At 46.4% G+C, this 20,665-nt stretch overlaps 1 protein-coding gene across 2 annotated transcripts in view; it reads left to right on the top strand.

Moving 5' to 3' along the window:
* LOC111872618 (kelch-like protein 26) overlaps positions 1 to 20,665 on the top strand; it is a 43,742-nt gene that overhangs the window by 12,242 nt on the left and 10,835 nt on the right. The window contains exon 1 of one of the 2 annotated variants that reach the window (XM_023866694.2): positions 1,308 to 1,463. The exons of the other annotated variant lie outside the window; for it this stretch is intronic. The gene's annotated coding sequence lies outside the window, so the exon portion shown is untranslated. Of the gene's footprint in view, positions 1 to 1,307; positions 1,464 to 20,665 lie in introns of those variants that run through there. 2 annotated transcript variants of the gene reach the window in all.

Below are 20,665 nucleotides of genomic sequence, written 5' to 3'. Positions count from 1 at the left end.
CCGTTAGAGGCTGAGTCGGCCCCATTGTTGTATTTTGGGGGAGGGGGCTGCACGTTTTGCCCCTCAGCTGATGTATCATATTCAGATGAAATATGGCATGGCTTGACTGTACTTAATGTAGTCAGGTGAATTCCTTTTCGGCCCTTATTGCTTATGCACGGCATGTGCATAACGTGAACGCAGTATCCATGTTAACATATAAAATGGTTGTCAGATGTTGCCACAGACTGACTTTCCTTGTGATATGGCCTCCAGAGCCCTGGTTACGTAAAGTGATATTTCTATTGCACAGAGGTTTAGGAAATCTGAGATCGCTCCAAAGATTCCTGCAAGGTGACACAGCATGAGATTCTGCTTTGTTTAATTACCTCGAAAACCGTGAGACTTGCCCGAGAACGTTATTGAGAATAAAATCTGTGCTTCTGTCTTCCCTGCAACTTCTGTTTGAAACTTGTTTCGCCCCGATAAATGTATTCAGCGGCTTACGCACAGAAACGTGTGTAGGTCTTCATAAAACTTGTCTGTTATCTCTGTCCGGTTTTAACCCAAATTGGAGTGTGCCTACAAATTCCGATAGAACCCCAAAATATCGGGTGTGATGAACATCCGTTTCGCAGTTACGGACAGACAGACACATTCAAATTAATTATCGTGTTTTTGCAACTTCTCAGGCCAACACACTAAAGGTGGGGACGATTGTGAAAGAAGTTAGTAATGATAAGGGATCAAGGAGGATTGCAGGATTTGCGGTTTTCACAGCCGTTGTTATGAAGAGTTCTGTAATCTGCGATATAACGCCGTGCAGTCCATTGAAAATCAAGAGACGTTTCGGAGAAACATGTCGACTCTTTCTCCAGGGTCGAAGAATAAGTCGATCAAGAAACCAGTGTGAAAGCAGGCAGCGAGCAGGCCCAAGCTCGTTGACTTTTAAACGGAGTACACGGCGCTATATCCTAGGAGATAGAGAGATGTTTGAGAAAATGTATAAAATACTTGTGTATGTGCAACTAAAATTTGCAACTATCATTTCATGTAAGTTTCTTCAAGATTCTGTTTACCTAGCAAGGCACTAAGGAACGACAGTGATTATTAAATACGCGTAAAATAAATAAAATGCATGAAAATTCGCGGACATGTTCAGCTGTTGGTATCTGTTAATATCGGTCGAGCGAAGACCATTATGCCTGAGTTATTCATGCCGCCAGCAGATGGCAGCGCGATGTTGGACACTTCTCGAATAGTTCCCACTCTGCCCGCATTTGGTGCTAGTTTCGTACGGTTTCGTTTCGCCTTCCATCTGAGGGGAATATGAGCGAACCATTACGGTAAAAGCGAGTGCAGGAATGGTGTTAGTGTGTGAGTGTGTGATGACAAAAGCTGTTGTAGTGTGGTCAAATACTCAAAATCTGTAGTGTGGTCATGTGATGCTGCTCAAATCAGCGGTCAAGATTGTGGAAACGAAGGTACGTTTCGTACGAGACCTGGGTTAACGTTTGTGGCCGTTACTGGAACGAAAGCCTTGCATGACTCGTATTATTCGCCAGAGAGATTTGAAAATTGAAACGAGATGCTACTTATAGTGCTGAATTTTGTCGTTTATTAGCCGAGTTTCAAAGTAATGGAGTTGAACGTTAAATAAACCAACAGTGCTGCCAAAGTATAGTTATTTAGAGTTGTAGCTTTATTATCGTGTTCATGAAATAGTGAAGCTGGAGTAGTTCGCAAAGCAACAACAATATTAATTGTGCATGAATAAAATATAACATTAATTTGAAACTAGACTGCTGTAGCCTTAAGAATTTTTGTAGTAAATGTGTGTTTAGCATTTAGATGAACCTGGGAAGTTGTCTGAAATTTTTCCGTCAGACCAGATATGTTAACGAAGCTACACGCAAATAGGATTTTAGAAGATCGTTTGCTAGTCTTTGCTTGTAATTGGTGATGTATTAGATATATCAGTTGCTTTTAATATTTGCTTCGTTTTGTGGGTGGTCCAAATTGGTTGAAACGAAATAACTTTTGAACCCACATTTTTAAAAATATACTTGAACATAGTAAAACGAAATAAGTTTTACCTCGTTATTTTTCTGTGGCCGTATTTGCAGTGCAGTTTTAAGGATAAGTAATCATGAGCAGTAATGTCATGAGTGGTAGCTTAAGTTGTTTGTAAGGAAGTGTCTTATTGGTAGTGGGCGGTGACAGTATGTCAAAGAACATAATTTGAGAAATAGTTGTGTCGGAAGATATAATTGTATGAATGTCAGAAGAAATATTCCAAGATGTTTGTCCCACTTCACTATTTTTAAAGTTCTGACTCGTATTTGATTATTCCACTGATCATTATAAGTGAAGTCTGTTGTTAAACTTCATTAAGTTTTAGCTTAATTGAGCAGCCATGTTAACATTCCTGTAGTTAGCTGCAAGGACATTTCTTTAGATGATGACAAAGACCATGTGCGACACACAAGCGTATGTTTTCTTCTGTCAGACGTTGGATTCAACTCAAAATGAATAAGCAGAACATAGCAAAGGTTATGATTGATTATTAATGGCATGACTTCAAAACTGAACATAATTACGCAATATTACGACAGTGTCGTTAGCGGGATAGGCTCAACATAACTTCATCACAGTTCAGTCGATTTATAGATACATTTCAGGGACGAGGGTGCAAACCAGGTGCGTGGCCCCTCCGAATTTTTTAAACAAAAATTGGAACTAAAAATAGAAGGAAATGATGAAATATAAAGAACTTGTTTATATCCTGAATACATGTCGTCGGGCATGGGGTACATTTGCGAGTAAATTTTCTGGGACCTCCTCTTTTCGAAAAGAATGCTGGCTGTGCTCATGGGTGCTTTCTGTTGATTAGGCTTACATTTTATTTAACGGACAAAAATAATTATGTAATTGGTGTGTTTTGGGGGAACTGCATAATGAGGAGCTTCATAATTTGTACTCTTCAAATATAATTAGAATGATCAAGTCAAGGAGGATGAGGTGGGCAGGGCATGTAGCACGAATGGGGTTGAAGAGGAATGCATATGGGATACTGGTGGGAAAGCCAGAAGGAAAGAGACCACTGGGAAGACCAAGGCGTGGGTGGGTGGACTATTAAAATGGATCTTAAGAGAGATAGGAAGGGGTGGTATGGATTGGATTGTTCTGACTCAGGATAGGGACCAGTGGAGGGCTCTTGTGAACACGGTAATGAACCTTCGGGTTCCATAAAATGCTGGGGTAGCTGCAGATTTGGCTTCACCTCAAGAAGAGCTCAGCTCCATAAGTAAATAAGTAAGTGTTTTGGGGGCTAAAATTTCCAAAATTTTTCAGTACTGTAGAAAATTGTTGAGGTGGGTGTAAGGGGGCGTGGTGAGAATTCAGTTTGAGGTTAGGGAACGTGTGTCTCGGCGCTGCTACAACACAGGGCCTACTGCTGCCGCCAGTTTTGATTATTGATCCGGTGGAAACGGCGTGACGCGAAGTGCCGTCAGTTTGTGGCCCCAGTTGAGAGCTGTCGGCTGGCAAATGGAGGGCGGTCGCGTGCGTATTAATTCGCCCACTCACGCAGAACATGGCAGCTCGCGTCCGTTGCCGCGCATCTGCTTCATGAATCGTGTTTGCCTGCANGGGGGGGGGGGAGCGGACCACGTATCTCCGTCCAGTGCCGATGTTGAGAATACGTGCTTGGCAGCCTTACCCTCAGTCGGCTGGTGCGATGATTTGCAAAGGGTTTGAGAGTACCCAGTTGTGGTCCAAATCGAGACATTGTCCCGAAACTTGCGTGAAGATACTGAGGAAAACCACGAGAAGCCTCAGTCAGCATAGCCGGAGTCCCGGCGGAGATGCTAACCGAACATCACTCAGATGATGTCGACCGACAGTTTACCGCCAATCAGTTCGTCTTGGCGCCAAGCCCCTCTGAGACTCACGACCAGCATTTTTATTTTCAACTGAACACTTGCGGTCGACAATTGTTACTGGCCCTCGCCAGCGCAGTCTTCTCGGGGCTGAGTGCCGCGGGACTCATAACCACATTTTATTGTCTCGGATTCGAGACTCCCCCAACCTGGAGGGCCAGGATGAATTTAAGTCGGGAGGACTGCGGACCGAAAGTCAAAGTCACATTTGGTCCTTCACGGCCTGTTACAGGGATAGCTTATATATATATATATCTTTACAGCCGCACTGTCAACTGCCCACTCACTGGGTCCAAGTCGAAGTCAAAGACACTGCGATTGATGGTCAGTCAGTCTTGGTGTCGAGCCCAATCTGGAGCGTATGACCAGATATTTACGATTACGATTACGTATAAATGTTTGACAGTTTCGGTCTTGTTATTGTGGGGCGCCCTCTCTGACGAGAGGACGGGTCTACCTTTTGTCAGAACTCACTAGGTCGTCTCAATTATCTTATAACCACTTCGCACGGACCGAGTATAAAACACCCATTCCAACGAAAACTCTTGTTGTAGAGACGTATTTGTTGCCTGGGGAACGTGTTTACCGATCCGGTGCTTAGAAACGGGTAGCATAACGCCGTTGTCTATTCGCCTGTTGCATAGCAACGGCTATACATTTATTTTGTATTTAAGTTTCATATTTACCTGTTCCTGAATCCCAGTGTTCGTATGTCTCGCTGCAGTTGGACCGTATGCCTTGTGACACTAACGGAGCGGCCTTGTATGGCCAAATGGCTGTGTCCTTTGCACGGTTACATAAGTAAATTTTGTATTTGAAATGTAAGTTATCCGTAATCGATCGATGATCGCTTCTGTGTGCACAGGTTTGCCGCTGTGTAGGGTGATAGTGTGAGGGGCCCCAAGCCCTTCAGGTAAACTTGTGCGTCGCGACGCCACCGTTAGCGCAAGTGCTCCCAGCTCTGACTGCATTACTCTTGACAGCTGGAAACTCATCCGGGACTCGATGCCGTGCAGTCTGGTTTCAGCGTTCCCCAGGAACCTGCTGCCTCCACCTTCTCATACCTATCACCAAACTACACGGGGTCACATCCCAGATACCACAGTGAGAACCTCGGACCTCACTGTAAGAAAATCTTCACTGGTCCTTCTACCGTTTGCCAAGCCGAGCGTCACGCCCCACAGTTTGAACTTCATAGCTCCTGGGCGCAAAGCTGACCGCTCATTTCCCTTGCCTATACTTGCCGAGGTTATGAATGCGTGGAGCTATACGGAGCTAAATTAGAGCTCAGGTGTAACTTAGCATGTACGTAGCCGGCGGGGCGAGGCGTTCTTTGCTTTGACGCAACGCTTAGCGAAGTGTCAAACCGACCACTAAGATCTACAGACGAGAAAGTCGGGGGAGGCCTTGTTTGGCCTTTCCCTCTGCAGGAGATGCGGGTTTCATTTGATTGTGTATTGGCGAGACTGGCCTGATTTCAACAGGTTTCAGTAACTGCAGGCCTATCTTGCCTACCACAGACACACTTTCGCCTCATTCGCGTTCGTGAGGACTGAGTCTCGGTAGAGGTGTATGCTGGGCGTCCTAGGGCCTTCCATGTGAATGTCCGGTTCATGCTGTAAAAAGGGCTGAGATTGATGTCTCCCCACCCAAACCAATCATACATAATCATCCTGTCATACATATCCCCAACATTTAATGCAGCGTCGTGGAATAATATTTTTTTTCAGTGATGCTTCATTTTCAGAAGTTTGTTATATTGGCCTGTACATGTCCCTCATGTGGAGTAAGAGACCTTGATGTAGACAATACAAAACGGTTGGTAGTACGACATAACTGCAGACAGTTCCCGCTCTCTCTTTGTTCGGGGCTTTTTCAAAATTGTGCAACTCGTAGTTTCCCAGGAAATCAAAATTCCCATGCCGTTTTCTGCAGTGGATCTACGAGACTTATTATTTCCTGTTGTGAATCAAAATCTTTTTGTTTTTCGCCTGAAAACCCATGCCAATGAGCACTACTTAGGCCATGAATAACATCCGCACATGAATGTGACGTAACAGACCGTCTGCTTGGTGTATCTCGCTGATTTCCAGTCTCCTGCTACAGGTTTCAAACGGCGAATTGATTTTTTATGAAATATCCCTCAAGTGAATGGACATTTCGCTGACGTCACCGCTGAAGGAGAACTGTCGATAGTGAATATATCGATTATAGAGAGAATAAAACCGCTGAGGATTACGCTCAGTCCTAGCGAAAGAAATTGGTGCTAGAAGTGGGAAGCGAAGGAGGTTGGTGCAAGTAGAAACCTGTGTTTGCTTCATTGCCGCACCGACAAAAGAAGGAAGCGTGGCTGTTGCGCTTGCGAGGCTGCCCTGCACTTCACCCCGCGTGACGCAACAATGCGTCAGGCCGTCCCCACACACATCGGGCTCCAGCACGCAGACTGCTTCGCGTTCTGATTGGCTGCTTTGGGACACCACATCAGTCCAGCCACGCTGCAGACTTCTGTTCGGATAACACTGGTTCGTATCTGAGTCGGTATAGCTGGACGGCCTGGGTTCGATTTCCGGCAATGAGTCCTATACGTACATCTGCGGTTTCTGTGAAAGGCGGATAATTAATCGAACAGGTGAGCTACTGCTAGCTTTTCAAGGAAGGGTTAGTTGTTCTGACTGTTGTAGGGTTCTGGAGGTGCTGCAAGGTTTCGAACTGCTGTACCTCGGGCTGAGCTGCTTTGACGCGTCCCGCACAGTACCACGTGACGTGGCGGTGGGACCCCGCTGTTGGCCGGTTTGTGCCAGTGACCCCATCTGGAGCCGAGCGCTCACATTGGCTCCCGGATCTAACAGCGTCGTGGTACACTTCTGTGATGCAGTATGTGGTCCGCCAGTCGTGTGTGGCCCTCAAGTACATGTGGCACAAGATACATTAACACAAAACGTCCGTCAGAAAATCTGGTACCTGGGTTTAGGTAGAGGATAACATTAATATTATTTCTTCAAAAAATATACAGTGGACTGGATTCGTGATTGGAGCCATCTGGCTCAGGATATGTAAGGAACAGGAGAGGAGCTCCTGTCGAGAGAATTCGGTGAGAACTTTTCGCAGTTTTGTCTGACGTTAAAGGTCGACGCTGTGATACCGGCTGAAACACTGCTGTTTGTCGTCTCATCTTCCGATGTTGCCGTGATTGATCGAAATTAATTCTGCTTTTCGTTTCCATGGAGACTCCCTGCGTATACCGATTGGCTGTGCATGCAGAGAGACTGTCTGGTTAGTGTTGCTGCAGATGGCGGTCACCAGGATGTCACGTGTTCTTGTCATATAATTCCTCTATCACGCAGGGCATATTTATTTTGGTGGTTACTGTCTTCTGGTATATAACGTCGTGTAATCCGGTAGTACGCCGACGTTTCGGAGGAGCGTATTGCCTCCATCTTCAGGGTAGAAGAGTGAGCCAAGCAGTCAGCACGAAAGCTACTGGCTGTCGCGTACTTGTCGGCTACTTAACTTGCCTATAGGCTTTTTGGGCATGCAGAGGCATGTTTGGCAAAACTTGGGGACTGCAGCCGCACGTTGTGCATTGGACATACACTGCGGTTGTGAGACCCATAATTACTTATGGCGCCACAGTATGGTGGCCCAGAGTTAAACTCAAGACAAGCAAGGCAGAACTTAGCAAACTGCAATGGTTGGCTTGCTTGGGTATCACAGGAGCAATTCGAACATCTCCAACAGCTGCACTGAAGACACTCCTTGGAGTCCCCCCACTGCAGCTACAGTTGGAGGCAGAGGCCAGGGCAGGAATCTACCGTCTCCAGTGCAGTGATCAATGGAAATCTAGATCCGATGGTTTCGGACATGCATACACAACTCAGGACTTGAAAAAAGAACCCATATTACAAATGGGGTCTGACAAAATGATACTGAGACATTTATATGAAAACACCTTCACAGTCAGATTTCCTGACAGGAGTGAACGGGAAGACGGGTTTCGGCCCGATAGAAAAGGGGACTGGGACTGATCTGGTATACAGATGGTTCCAAGATAAATAAGGGCACTGGAGCTGGTGTGTACTGCTATGGCACCAGGCGGAAACTTAGTTTCAGCCTTGGGCAGTACATGACAGTATTCCAGGCAGAAGTATATGCCATTAAAGCATTTATTATGGAGAATTGAGATAGGAGCTATAGAAATAGGAACATCCACAGTCTATCTGACAGTCAAGCTGCACTCAAAGCGCTTTACAAACACCAGACCAACTCAAAATTGGTCTGGGATTGCCACCAAACCCTCATGGAACTGACCAAACATAACAGGATACAACTGATATGGGTGCCGGGGCATGAGGGTATTGCTGGAAACGAAACAGGAGACCAATTGGCTAAGATTGGAGCTGAACATCCGTTCATAGGACCTGAACCAGCCTGTGGCATCTCTATAGGAGTTGCCAGAAAGGCAGTCAGGGACTGGACAAACATGAAGCACAAGAAATACTGGGGATCCTTGACGGGACCCAGGCAAGCAAAGGGACTCATACGAGGACCCTAAGCCAAGAGAGCGAGGGAACTGGTGAAGTTAAACAGGAACCAGTTACGATGGGTGGTAGACTACTTACAGGACACAGTCACCTCAAAGGACACCTGTTCAAACTGGGACTAAGTGATAGTCCAACTTGTGAAAGGTGTCAAGAAGAAAACGAAACAGCCACACATATCCTATGCGAATGTGAGGCCTTAGCTTGTTTAAGGTTGTGCCACTTGGGTCAATATTTTGTGGAACCAAGTGACTATTTCGATGTCCCAACGTACAAAAACCTGCGCATCATTCGAAGTGCGGGGTTGCTGAGGGATAATCAGAAGGGGAGGCACAACAGATCACTGTGGTCGCGGTTAAAGGGCCAAGAACGTCCACCCCTTACACATTCATTCATTCATAACTTGATTTGTTCTTCTAGCCTGAAAATGGGGGCAGCACATTCCTCCGAAACGCCGGCGTATTTCTACCGGACTACACGGCGTCATGTCACATGTAGAATCGTACATCGACCCACGTCTTCCTATTAAATTAACACCCGTTCGACTCAGGCTCCGAGTTTTGGACGTTATGACGAGAATCTCAACCCCGAACAGCCGCACAGAAAGCCCGACACATCAGCGGCCACTCTTCTCGCGACGTCTCCTTCCTGATCTCCTTTAAATTTATTCTCAAACCAGGTCTACCAACTGAGGTCTTGACATTAACCCGAAACTAGGGCCTGTTATGAGCTAGATGAATCCAATCCACACTCTTATGTCCAATTTTTAGGACCCATTTTAATGCTGTCCTTCGGTCTACGCCTAGGTCTTCCCAGCGTTTCTTTTTCCGCCGTCGAAACCTTGTATGCACTTGTGTTCCATGCGTGCTGCTTGCCCTCCCCACCTCAACCACTTTGATATATCCATTCTAGCGTAGAGACTGTGAGAGCCCTCGTGTGCTCTGGTCACGCACGGCACCTGCGTCTGTCAGTCACGCAGTGCGGTGTGTCGGGAAGTGAAAGCGAGCCTGGAGCGTATGTTACACGCCTTGCAACTCCCGGGCAGCCGAACGGGCCCTCCTAGCAAATGGGTACCGGGGCTAAAGCAGGTGGAGCGTGGAGTTCAAACCTCACCGCTCATCTAGTGCCTAGCTCAAGAATGGTGGAGCTGTACATCCACTCCCCCACACGTCCCAATCTCGTGGGACTTAGTGAAGGGAGAAGTTTACTTTCTACACGTGTGAGTGCGTAGAGCAAAGGGCTTTGAAGTAAGGAAGTACGCTGTGCTATGGCTGTTCGCTGATATCTCTTTATCTGTTAGAATTTCTGATAAGCAGAGCACCCGCTCTCCGTTCGGGGTATTGTTACTCTCCTAGTGTCACTCGCACTCACATTAAGTTTACTCGTGTAGCGGGATCGAATCCCGACGAGATCACTGCGATTTTTCAATTGACCTAATCCCTCCAGCCGCACTGTGGCCCTGGGGTCGACTCAGCCTCTAACAGAAATGAGTACCAGGAATCTTCCTGGGGGTAAAGGGAGGTCAGTGCATAAGGCTGACAACCTCACCGTCATCTGTGAGCCGATTGTCTAGAAAAATGTGGGAGCCTTGACGTCTCACTACCCTATGGGCCTCCACGGCCTGTTACAGGGACAGCTTTACTATTTTTAATGGAACACAAACATATGGGGGGAGGATTTGAATCGTAGCACACAACTCTACCGCAGTGCGTGCGCGTGGCTACCGTGCGGACTGGCAAGAGCAGGGAATGATTTCTTGAATATACAGCAATACCTCGCATAGTCCGGGCAGTCGGTTCCGCCAATCTCCCGGACTCCTTGAAACCGGACTCATCGAGGAACTAAATACATACAGAAATGGTAATTAGTTCAAAAAAAATCTCCGTTTTTCAGTGACTAAAACGCGATTAATAAATTCAAATGTCTTTATTAGAAATAATTTTAAGAAATTCATTTTTATCGTCTAAAAATTGCAATATTGATGTCTGCACATTCTTCTTCTTTGGCCTTTTCTCTTCATACATTTCTTTGTAGTAAGGAATTGCACTGTTTATCGTTCGGCGAATTGTAAGGCTACGTTCAGAATTGGGATCAACTTCCATGATATGCTCTGACAAGGTTTCAACCATTCCAATAATTTCTGATAGTTGTTCAGCTGTTAATTCTCATGCAGGCACTTCAACACACTCGTCGTTGTCTAAGTTGTCCTCCCGTTGTTCATCTATGTCAATAAGTGTCTCATTATCTAGTTCATTAGTGTTCGCTTTGCTGCACTCAATTACGTGGACGGAACCTAACTCATTGAAGCCAAGTTGCTGTCCAGTTTCCACTGTTATTAGTGACTTCAGCAAAATGAGTTTCAAAACCAAGAAATCATTTGGACAATGAGGTATGAAATGTTTCCATACTGCCCTCATATTGCTTGCCGTTAATTCATGCCTGCTTCGCCTGTATTTTCGGTAACGTTTCTGATGTAGCTCTTCAAAGTTCCGTTAAAGTAGTGCTCTCCCCGCCTCCTCCAGCGAGAGCTGTCAGAGCTCAAGAACGAACGGCCCGAGCATAGGTACATACATATACAGCGGGGAACCCCAGAAAACACTGAAATATGTATCGTATCGCATAACTTTAAAACCGCATAAAAAGAAACCGCACAAAAAGAGACTTGACGGTATAACGGGAAAAAGACGATCATTTATGTATTAAAAATAATTTTGTGTACTAATTTTTTAGAATTTACTTTTATTTTGCTCAATTAAAATTTAGTTTGTTTTGAAATTTTCAATCCGGACTGATCGAAGCCGGACTGTGCGAGGTATTGCTGTATTTAGGTGTTCCCTCTTAGGTCCGCGTTAATACAAGGGGAACAGCAAAACTACGTTTTTATACGCACTTTGTTTCCCTTTCTTCCGTGTTTGTGTGTTCTCTCGGAAACGACTGTGCTTGGTTTAGTCACAACAGACGGACGGGCTGATTGGGAAAGGCGCAGGCGCTTTCGCCATTACTTGGAAAGCGTAACAGTGGGTTCCAAGCCGACATCACGTGCTTACAGCCACTTCTGGTGTTATAACGCGAGAAAATTGTTTCAGCGTTTGGCAAGACCCTACAGACAATGGCGTGACGTCATACGAAACTTCTGACAAAGTGAGGGGCCCGAGATGAAAGGAGTTACGGCTGCGTGTTTGCGTGCTGACTCCCATGCGCATGCGTTATAGCAATTAGAGATGGTTGAATAAAAAATTCCCTTTGAAGTTGTTCTTGGGTCTATTATGAATATATTTCCGTCTTCAGTGCAACTTATTGTTAGTCATCCTTCGTCCCCACAACATGTTCCGTTTGTATGCGGCCATCATTGGGTGTCTTCTCTCACTAGAATTGTTGCACTATATATGTCAACTTTACACATCGCGTGCGAACGCGATATTTCTTAATTAAAATTAATTAAAAACAGTTAAAGTGAGTTAATGTCCCAATGTTATCCTTGTGATCGCCGTCCATTCGTCCAAACGACGTTTGAGCTTCCGTGTTTCGGATTTATTTCTGCAGCTTTTCCTGTGGCGTGGGTGTGCTGGGTGTTGTGTAGTTCGTGAGGATGTAGATGTAGTGTTATCTGCCCCTTCGCCTATAGGCTCTTCCCACTGCCTGTGTGTAGCTACTATGAAGTTGATGGTTCCCAGTCTGTGGTCTGAGATGAACCGGGTTTCAGACAAGGCAAGTCTGGGACTGCCGCAATTTGTAGACTAGCTCTGGATAGGGACCAGTGGCGGCCTCTTGTGAACACGGCAATGAACCTGCGGGTTGTGTAACAGATACGGAATTTCTTGAGCATTTTTTTGACAGCTTCTGAAAAAAAGTCTCTGCTCCATGGAATTTATTACCAGACATTCTGTGTTTGTGGTTGAGTTCTGTGCTGTGTCACCAGTAAAGAATATTGTCATGTGGGATGTTACATCATGTAGTTAAGTAGAAGTTCACGGATGTTTCGGCCCCCGTGTGTGCTGGTTGCTTGGCTTAGTATTCGGCCGTGAAGATGGACACAGTTCCTCTGAAACCTCGGTGAACTTCTGTCGGACCACACGGCGTCACAGTGATCGCAGTGACAACCCCAAACCTGTCACCAATACTTCCGTCGTGAACTTGCCGCATCCTGGCCCAGCCGACATTGATCGTAAATTTCCCATTTACGTAACCTTTAATTATCCTCCATTCTTATCGACCAACTTCCAACTTTTTCTTGTCATAAAATAATAAGAAAGGTAACATGCAGTGCGTCATGTGGTCATTTTCCCATGGTCGACTCGGACATCACGTTCACTAATAGCACGTCCTTATACAAGCCAGAACCCGTCATTCACTTCAGAAGCAGCGCGCGTCATAATTCCGCCGCGTGTGAAGTCATCACCAACCATCCGAAGAGCTGTGAGCCCTCCCGAAGCTGACGTTCATATTCAAGCCAGTGTCATCGGTTCATTTTTAAGCATTTGAAACGGAAAGAGAGACAGAGAGACATTTGATCGAAAGTCCGTACCTCACAGAAAACACATTATGTCTCCGCTACAGAGACCAGCCGGTTAATGCTGTTTGGCGAAACAGTCGCTGTTTATTGTGAGACTCATGCGGAACACGTAAGTACGCTGTGTGGTTAAGAGGTTTTTTTTAGTGTTAAAGTAGGTGGTACATATAGTTACCGCTGTGCTGTAAAGTTTTAAGGTCACGTGGCGAACCAGTCGTTTAATCGAGCGTTGTCTTCGTTTACTGTGGTGCCAGGTTCAAATCTCGAACCAGAGGTTTATCATTTTTTGGATTTCCTCCCACCCCCGCCCAGACGCCTGCCGGGGGTGATGTTTCAAATTAGGCCCGACCGCTTCCTGTTGCATACTTTATAACGCACGATTCACTGATCATCGATCAATTCGACGCTGTGTAAGCTGAGTAACTGACGGCTTCGCTAAGTAAACCACATCTACGTAAATAAAGTTGTCCCTGTGCTTAACTAATTAAGCACTACGGCATGAAGGCATAAGGAAGAGTGGATTTATAGATCCGCATTTTCTTGACCTCGGCACTAGTTGGAGGTGAGTGGTCAGCTTCACGCACCGGCCGCTTTACACCCTGGGAAAGAACCCCTGGTACCTCTTGGATAGGAGGTTGGGTGGACCCCAGAGCCGATCTGGACGCTGAGGCTCGGTGGTTGGTTGAGGTACTATGCTACAAGCCGAAAGGTCGCGGGTTCGATTCCCGATGAAGTTATCGGATTCTTTTCAATTGACCTAATCCTTCCAGCCGCACTATGGCCCTGGGGTCGACTCAGCATACGACAGAAATGAGTACCAGGAATCTTCCTGGGGTTAAAGAGCGGCCGACGCGTAAGGCTGACATCCTCACCGCCATCTGTGAGCCGATTATTACATATAAATAAATGCAGTTATCGTATATGATTCTGCGCTGTCTAGTTTCAACAGTTGGTGCATCTTCACAGAATAGCAGTTCAACTAGGACGCACGGAATGGCGCACACATTGCTCGTCTGCTGCTGGTGTGTGGCTTCCGAATGCCAGGACACGCTTGGAGGTGTGTTCAGTTACGCACGAAGTGTGTCGCTTGTCCTGTCCGGGTCGATCGGACAAGCAGATGCTGTCGTGTTTACTGCTACGTTGGAATTAATTCTAGTCTTTTGCGGGGCACAAACCGTCCACAAAGGCCTTCAGGCAGCGCAGACAAAGCGCATTTACCCATGCGTGTGTGCACAAGAGCGCTCGGGGTACATCTGTACTGACGGTCCTATCATGGCTTGCAGTACCGAATGCAGCCATTTCTTGTCCTTCTTGTATGTCGCTGCTTTTCAGCGCTCTTTGGACGTACTCGCATGCAAGTGTACTCCACGAAAATCAAGGTAATCGCGGCCCGCAGGTTGGTGGAAACTTTCGTTGCTGACGCTGGGACGGAATAACACGAGGATTGTCACGTGACCACACAAATTCAGTGTTAATGTTGGTGATCCCAGCCTTAGCCAAGCACGGTTGGTCTGTGAATAAAACATTTGCCGTAAACGTAGGGTCATCGGCCGACTGTTGCAGAATCCGTTTAGAGAACGCACGTCATGCAGGTCCACAGGTCCTGAAAGGGTCTCTTCTAATCTTCAGGGAATGTATCCTGTTGTGTATATCAGTATATCATTTTTATATATCCGCCATCACAAGAATCAAATAAACAAGTCACTTCCACGTTTGTGTCAACTGAGTTTATTTCACTTACGGTACAGCTACGCAACATGTTTCGACTCTCACGGAGCCATCATCAGGCGATAAAACACTCATCGTATATGAGTCGTAAAATACTGAATTGTAACTGCTATGGATCCATATTACAAATGTGGTGTATATTATAAAATAATTTATAGAATAATTTGTACAGTTTTATGCACAGACTAATTCTGCTCCTGTCTCTTCTAATTTAGTCTGGTCAGTGATCTCACACTGCATACACATCTTTTCCATGTCGAATGCAGTGCTGCCCAACCGGTTAATGCAGTTTGGGGAAACAGTCGCTGTATATTGTGAGAACCATACGGAACACACAAATACACTCTGTGGGCAGAATGCAGAGACTATATATAAGAATTCAGTCTGTACCTCACAGGAAACACATTACGTCTCCGCTACAGAGCCCAACCGGTTAATGCTGTTTGGGGAAACAGTCGCTGTTTATTGTGAGAATCATACGAAACACACAAATACACTGTGTGGGCAGACTGCAGAAACTATGTGTTGAAGTACGTGGTACGTATAGTTACCAATGTGTTTTAGAAGACTGATATTTTTGTCTTCCCATGGCGCAAGCGAGACACTGTGTTGGTATGCCACTGCTACGGCTAGGTTGCAGTTGTTTGAAGGAGAACCGGTGTGACGAATACCCGTTAATGTTGGAGACCGATCAGAAAGGCTGAATCATCGCATGCGGCAAGCGACATGTCAATTCTGTGACAGAAGGCCACCCTAATACGTTGATCATTACCTTTCATATTGTAGCGTGTCGCGCCGTTGCTGGGTAACGAACTTGAAACAGGCAATGAAACAACATTCACTGCTAGGCAACTTATTTTTAATATGCAAGCATACGCGGCCGTTGCTGGGCGACCCCTTCGCGGATAGGCACGTTCCCATGGAGATCATTTCCAGTGGTGCGGAGAACCTTTTTCTATAGGCGCTGCAATTTTAAGAGGTCAGTCAGTGTCAGGGTCAGAGTCAGAGTTACTTCACGGCGGTCGGTTTATCGCCAATCAGTTCTCCTTGGTTATAAGCCCCTTGAGACTCACGACCAGTAGTTTTATTTCCCAGCCGAACACTTGCGGTTACAGTCCTTATATAACATCCTCTCTGACCAGAGGACGGGTCTGTCGTTTACAGTTGCTGCTGGCCCTCACCAGCGCAGTCATTCTCAGGTCCGACTCATGACCATATTTTACTCTCTCAGATTCGAGGCTCCCCAAATTGGAGGGCAAGGTCCCCGCGTATTTATACCTCCCAGGAACAGGGTGGCCCAGTTGTACCCCCAGGCAGTGGGTTCCCTTTTCGACGCCTCTTACGTCTCTCAGTATTGCGGTGGAGGTATTTAACCCGCCTCCCCACGGTCAAACACTAGCTGGGCTGGTGTTCTCATTATGTAACTCCTTGGCACGGATCAGCAGAAAACACCGTTTCCAATAGTTCCTCCATTGTTGCATGCGTAACCGTTGCCACGGGAACGTGTTTACCGAGCCGTCGCCCAGAAACGGCTCTACAGGATATAATATTATGATAGTCATATCCTTACTCTCCTGCCTCTGGTTTCCGTCTGCCTATTCGTCCACTCAGAGCCATTATTTCTCGGAAAAATAACCTTCCAGAGGGCCAGTATTCCTTATAGAATGTCCTTACTTCAATTGGTTCGCTCAGGGCCCAACCACACCTCTCCCTGTATTCGAATCACTTGTATCTGCCCTGAAGAAGGAGGTTTCTCTAGGTCTACCAGACTACACGGCTGTAGATAGAGCCGCCGCTGACGGGCTGTGACACTGTGCATCCGGCAGGATAATGCTGGGGCGACCGTAATCAGGACATGCACTGCCATACTTGTCCTGCCTCAAGGCATCACGGTGACCTGAACAACACATATCCTTGATGTGGGCTGCTTTTTATTAGGCAGTCAAGGATCTACGGGGCAACACTATGAACTTATCAAAGTGGTCTGTTCTTGCTAGAATTTCCACATGGTAGTCTTCTGTGTCTTGACACCGTGTAGTCTGATATACTGTGTTTACAGCATCCTTGAAGGTGCGTGATCATCGCAGAATGACGTAGATTGTTGCATCATTCATCATTAGAAACTTAGTGGATTCTGTTGTCAGCTTTGATGGACCCTAACTAATGTCGCTCGTTTTCTCGCGTAAGTTTGCGTGCGTCATGTGTCTCGTGCCCCCAGATGTTTCAGACAGACAGTACTAGGTTGGTAACATATTGCCACGTATGAGGGAGAGATTAGCATGAATAATAGTAATGGGTTCTGGATTAGATGAATGCATTTACTGAACACTCACAGGTCGTAACTACAAATAATTATAACACTCTAAAGATGACGGTAAATGTACCACACAAAATACAATCTTCAACGTCTGTTTGCTAGTCGTTGTTTGGTAACGAATCTTACCCGGTTAACACTTCACAGCTGAATACTCAACTATTGAAGTGCCTTCTGAATGAATCTCTTGAATTCACGAATGAACTATCTTTTATAACTTCTGGAGAACCAAATAGCGATCACTTCCTCCAAGGGTTCCACTACTTATCTCGAAAACATGTAAGAACCGTTGCCTAGCAGATGGATAATTCCGCGTCTGGCTCCAACATTTCGAAGCGTTGCTCAACAGTGGACTGTTCCAGCTTGTCCCGGAAACGTTTATGAATCGTTGCCTAGCAGATGGATAATTCCGCGTCTGGTTCCGCTATTCCGGCCTTTAGGCTGTGTTTACCGAAGCGTTGCTCAACAGTGGGCTGTTCCAGCTTGTCTCGGAAACGTGTATGTACCGTTGCCTAGCAAATGGATAATCCCGTCACAATGTTATTTGCATCTTCAGGTTCGTCCATGGAAAGGGCGACAGTACCGTAGTTATGCAATTTTAATTCATACATTTAAGAGCGGGGCAGTACTGCGATGGGCGACACTGGTTCAGCCTTCCTTGTGCTTCCAGAACAAGCAGATTTTCTTTTTTTACCTTGGCACTACAGCCCCAGTGGGCCTAGGCCTACCTCCATGAACTTCTCCTTTCACTTCGGTTTTTCTAGATCTTACACATTAGATAGGGCTCCTTGGGCGGGTGATCAGCTCGTCGCAATGCCTCTACCTGTACACAAACACAGAAAAACACACACAAACTAAACATCCATGCCGTGAGTGGGATTCGAACCCACGATCCCGGTTTCCAAGCGAGCGAAGACAGTACATGCCTTAGACCGCTCGGCTACCGTGACCGGCAGAGCAAACAGGTAACACAGTTTAATGGCATGATGGGACTTAAGAGCGAATATTCGAGGAATCCCCAAAAGCATACGCATTTGTGATCAGAGACGCATTTTATAGGAGGCTTGATCCCATTACATCAGCATTTCATGCAGCTCACTTTGTGTGGCGAAGTCAAGTTTAGTCTATGAAATGTTCATAACATTATGTATAAAAGTCTTTCATTCATTCTTCTGAGTTTCTCCGTCTCTGGTCACAGTGCAGAACTTAATGCAAGGCTCTCACTGCGCGGCACGTCATTGCGACTCATTGATGAATATACGAGGGTCGTACTGAAAGTCATGAGCAACAAATTCTTGTAAAGTAACTTGCTTTATTATTGAAAACCAAATACACCACCTCAATCTACAGACCTCTCTTTATTTTTCCACATAATCGCCACTTCTTTGTACACATTTCTCCCAGCGTTCTGGGAGTTTGAAAATTCCCCTTCTGTAAAATTCCGTTCCAGCCATCCGAACACACTGACGCACTGCTTTCTGAATTGCCTCCCTTGTCTCAAAACGTTGTCCATACAGCTGATCCTTCGCAAATCCGAAAAGATGGTAGTCGGAGGATGCCAGATCAGGGCTATAAGAGGGGTGTGGAAGAACTTCCCACCCCATCCTTGCAACTGCTTCCAATGTGAGGCGACCGGCGTGGGTGCGAGCGTTGTCATGCAGGATGATGATGTTTCGTCTCGGACGATTATCGCGCAATGCACGACGGAGCTTGTGCAGCGTCTGGACATAACGAGCAGCATTGATGGTTTGCCCAGGTTCCAGGAATTCGGCCAGAATAAACCCCTCTGCGTCCCAGAAGACTGCGCCCATCACCTTCGCAGCTGTTGGCACTGTCTTTGCCTTATTTTTTGATGGAGAATGCAAATGGTGCCATTCCATATTCTGCCGTTTCGTTTCAGACTCGAAATGGTGAAACCTGCTCTCGTCGCCTGACACAATACAGAGCAAATAATCATCGCCTTCGTGTCAATATCGCTGCAGCAGTTCTGAGGTGATGGTTTTTCGCTGACCTTTGTGGTCTTCCGTCAATAACCGCGGGACCCAACGAGCACAAACTTTCCTGTAGCCCAAGCTTTCAGTCATCTCCTGTACTGCACTGTGCCCTATTCCAAGTTTTCGGGCTATTGTGTCCACAGTCACACGCCTGTCATCTTCAATGATCTCATCCACTCTTTCCTTGTTGCGTTCAGTTGAGGCTGTTCGAGGACGACCGCTCCGAGGCTCATCTTCGATGCTGGTGTTCCCATCTTTAAAATGTTTCACCCATCTTCGAACACTGCTCGCACCCATACACACACTTCCATAAGCACGCTGAAGTCTCTGGTGAATTTCTGCAGCAGGGATTTCATCTTTCACAAGAAATTCGCTGACAGCACGCTGGCGAAACGATACATCGTTGTAGGCCATTTTGTTAGTAATGATACTGGTCACGTGATGCAAGCTGCTGACGTCAAAAGACACTCAAGGTTAACACAACAGCAGGTTCCACCTACCACCATACTCTCTTTCGTCTGCTGTTACCAGGTTGCATGCAAAAAAAGTTGCTCATGACTTTCGGTACGACCTAGGTATTTAAGAGTGCTACTGTAGCCAGTAGCCGAGATAGCGACGGACTGTGGGCTGCTTGGGCGGGGTTCGATTATTCTCTACTCCACAACGTCCAGACCAGCTGTGGACCTCACCCAACTTCCTATTCTATGGGTATCGGGGGCTCTTACACCGGGGGGATGAAGCTCCGACGGGTTACGTGCACAGCGTCCACACTGGCTGTGGGCCCACCCAGTGACAGGGCCGTGAAGCTGACAACTCGCCTCCATGGTGGTGCTATACCTCCATTCCTCCATACGTCTTAATGGCGTGGTGCTTAATTAATTAAGCGCAGGGACAACTGTACTGCAACAAGTCGGTTCATGCGCTGTGGATATTGCTGTTTAAGCTTGTGTGGGGGTGAAGTGCAAGGGAGTGGTGCGAAGCAAAGCCTCCCGATTGCATCTCGTAATGGAAGGGGCATGTTTCGTGTATTTCGTCCTGTGATCGCGCCGAATTCGTTCTCAGCGCAGCACCTCTGCGGTTCTGTAGGCGTGTGAAACTTTGTCTCTGACATTAAGGGAGGAACATAGACTGAGGGTGTTTGAGAACAGGGTGTTGAGGAGAATATTTGGACCAGAGAGAGATGAAGTGACTGGAGGTTGGAGAAAACTGCATAATGAGGAGCTTCATAACTTGTACTCTTCTCCAAGTATAATTAGAATGATGAAGTCAAGGAGGATGAGGTGGGCAGGGAATGTAGCACGAATGGGAGAGACGAGAAATGCGTATAGGATGTTGGTGGGAAAACCAGAAGGAAAGAGACCACTAGGAAGACCAAGATGTATGTGGGTGGACAGTATTAAAATTGATCTTTGAGAGACAGGATGGGATGGTACGGATTGGATTGATCTGGCTCAGTATAGGAAGCAGTGGAGGGCTCTTGTGGACTCGGTAATGAACCTTCGGGTTCCATAAAATGCTGGGAAATTCTTGAGTTGCTGCAGATTTGGCGGCTCCTCAAGAAGGGCTGAGCTCCATAAGTAAGTAAATAAGTAAGGGGCAGTTTTCACTACCCCTTCGCCATAGAATTGCGCGTCTTCACTGCAGTCCTGACTTCACCGTCT

Source organism: Cryptotermes secundus, unplaced genomic scaffold (genome assembly GCF_002891405.2).
Source record: "Cryptotermes secundus unplaced genomic scaffold, Csec_1.0 scaffold1928, whole genome shotgun sequence".
Taxonomy (NCBI): Eukaryota; Metazoa; Arthropoda; class Insecta; order Blattodea; family Kalotermitidae; genus Cryptotermes; species Cryptotermes secundus.
Note: the sequence above shows the minus strand (reverse complement) of the source record. Positions and strands in the feature narration are given on the sequence as shown.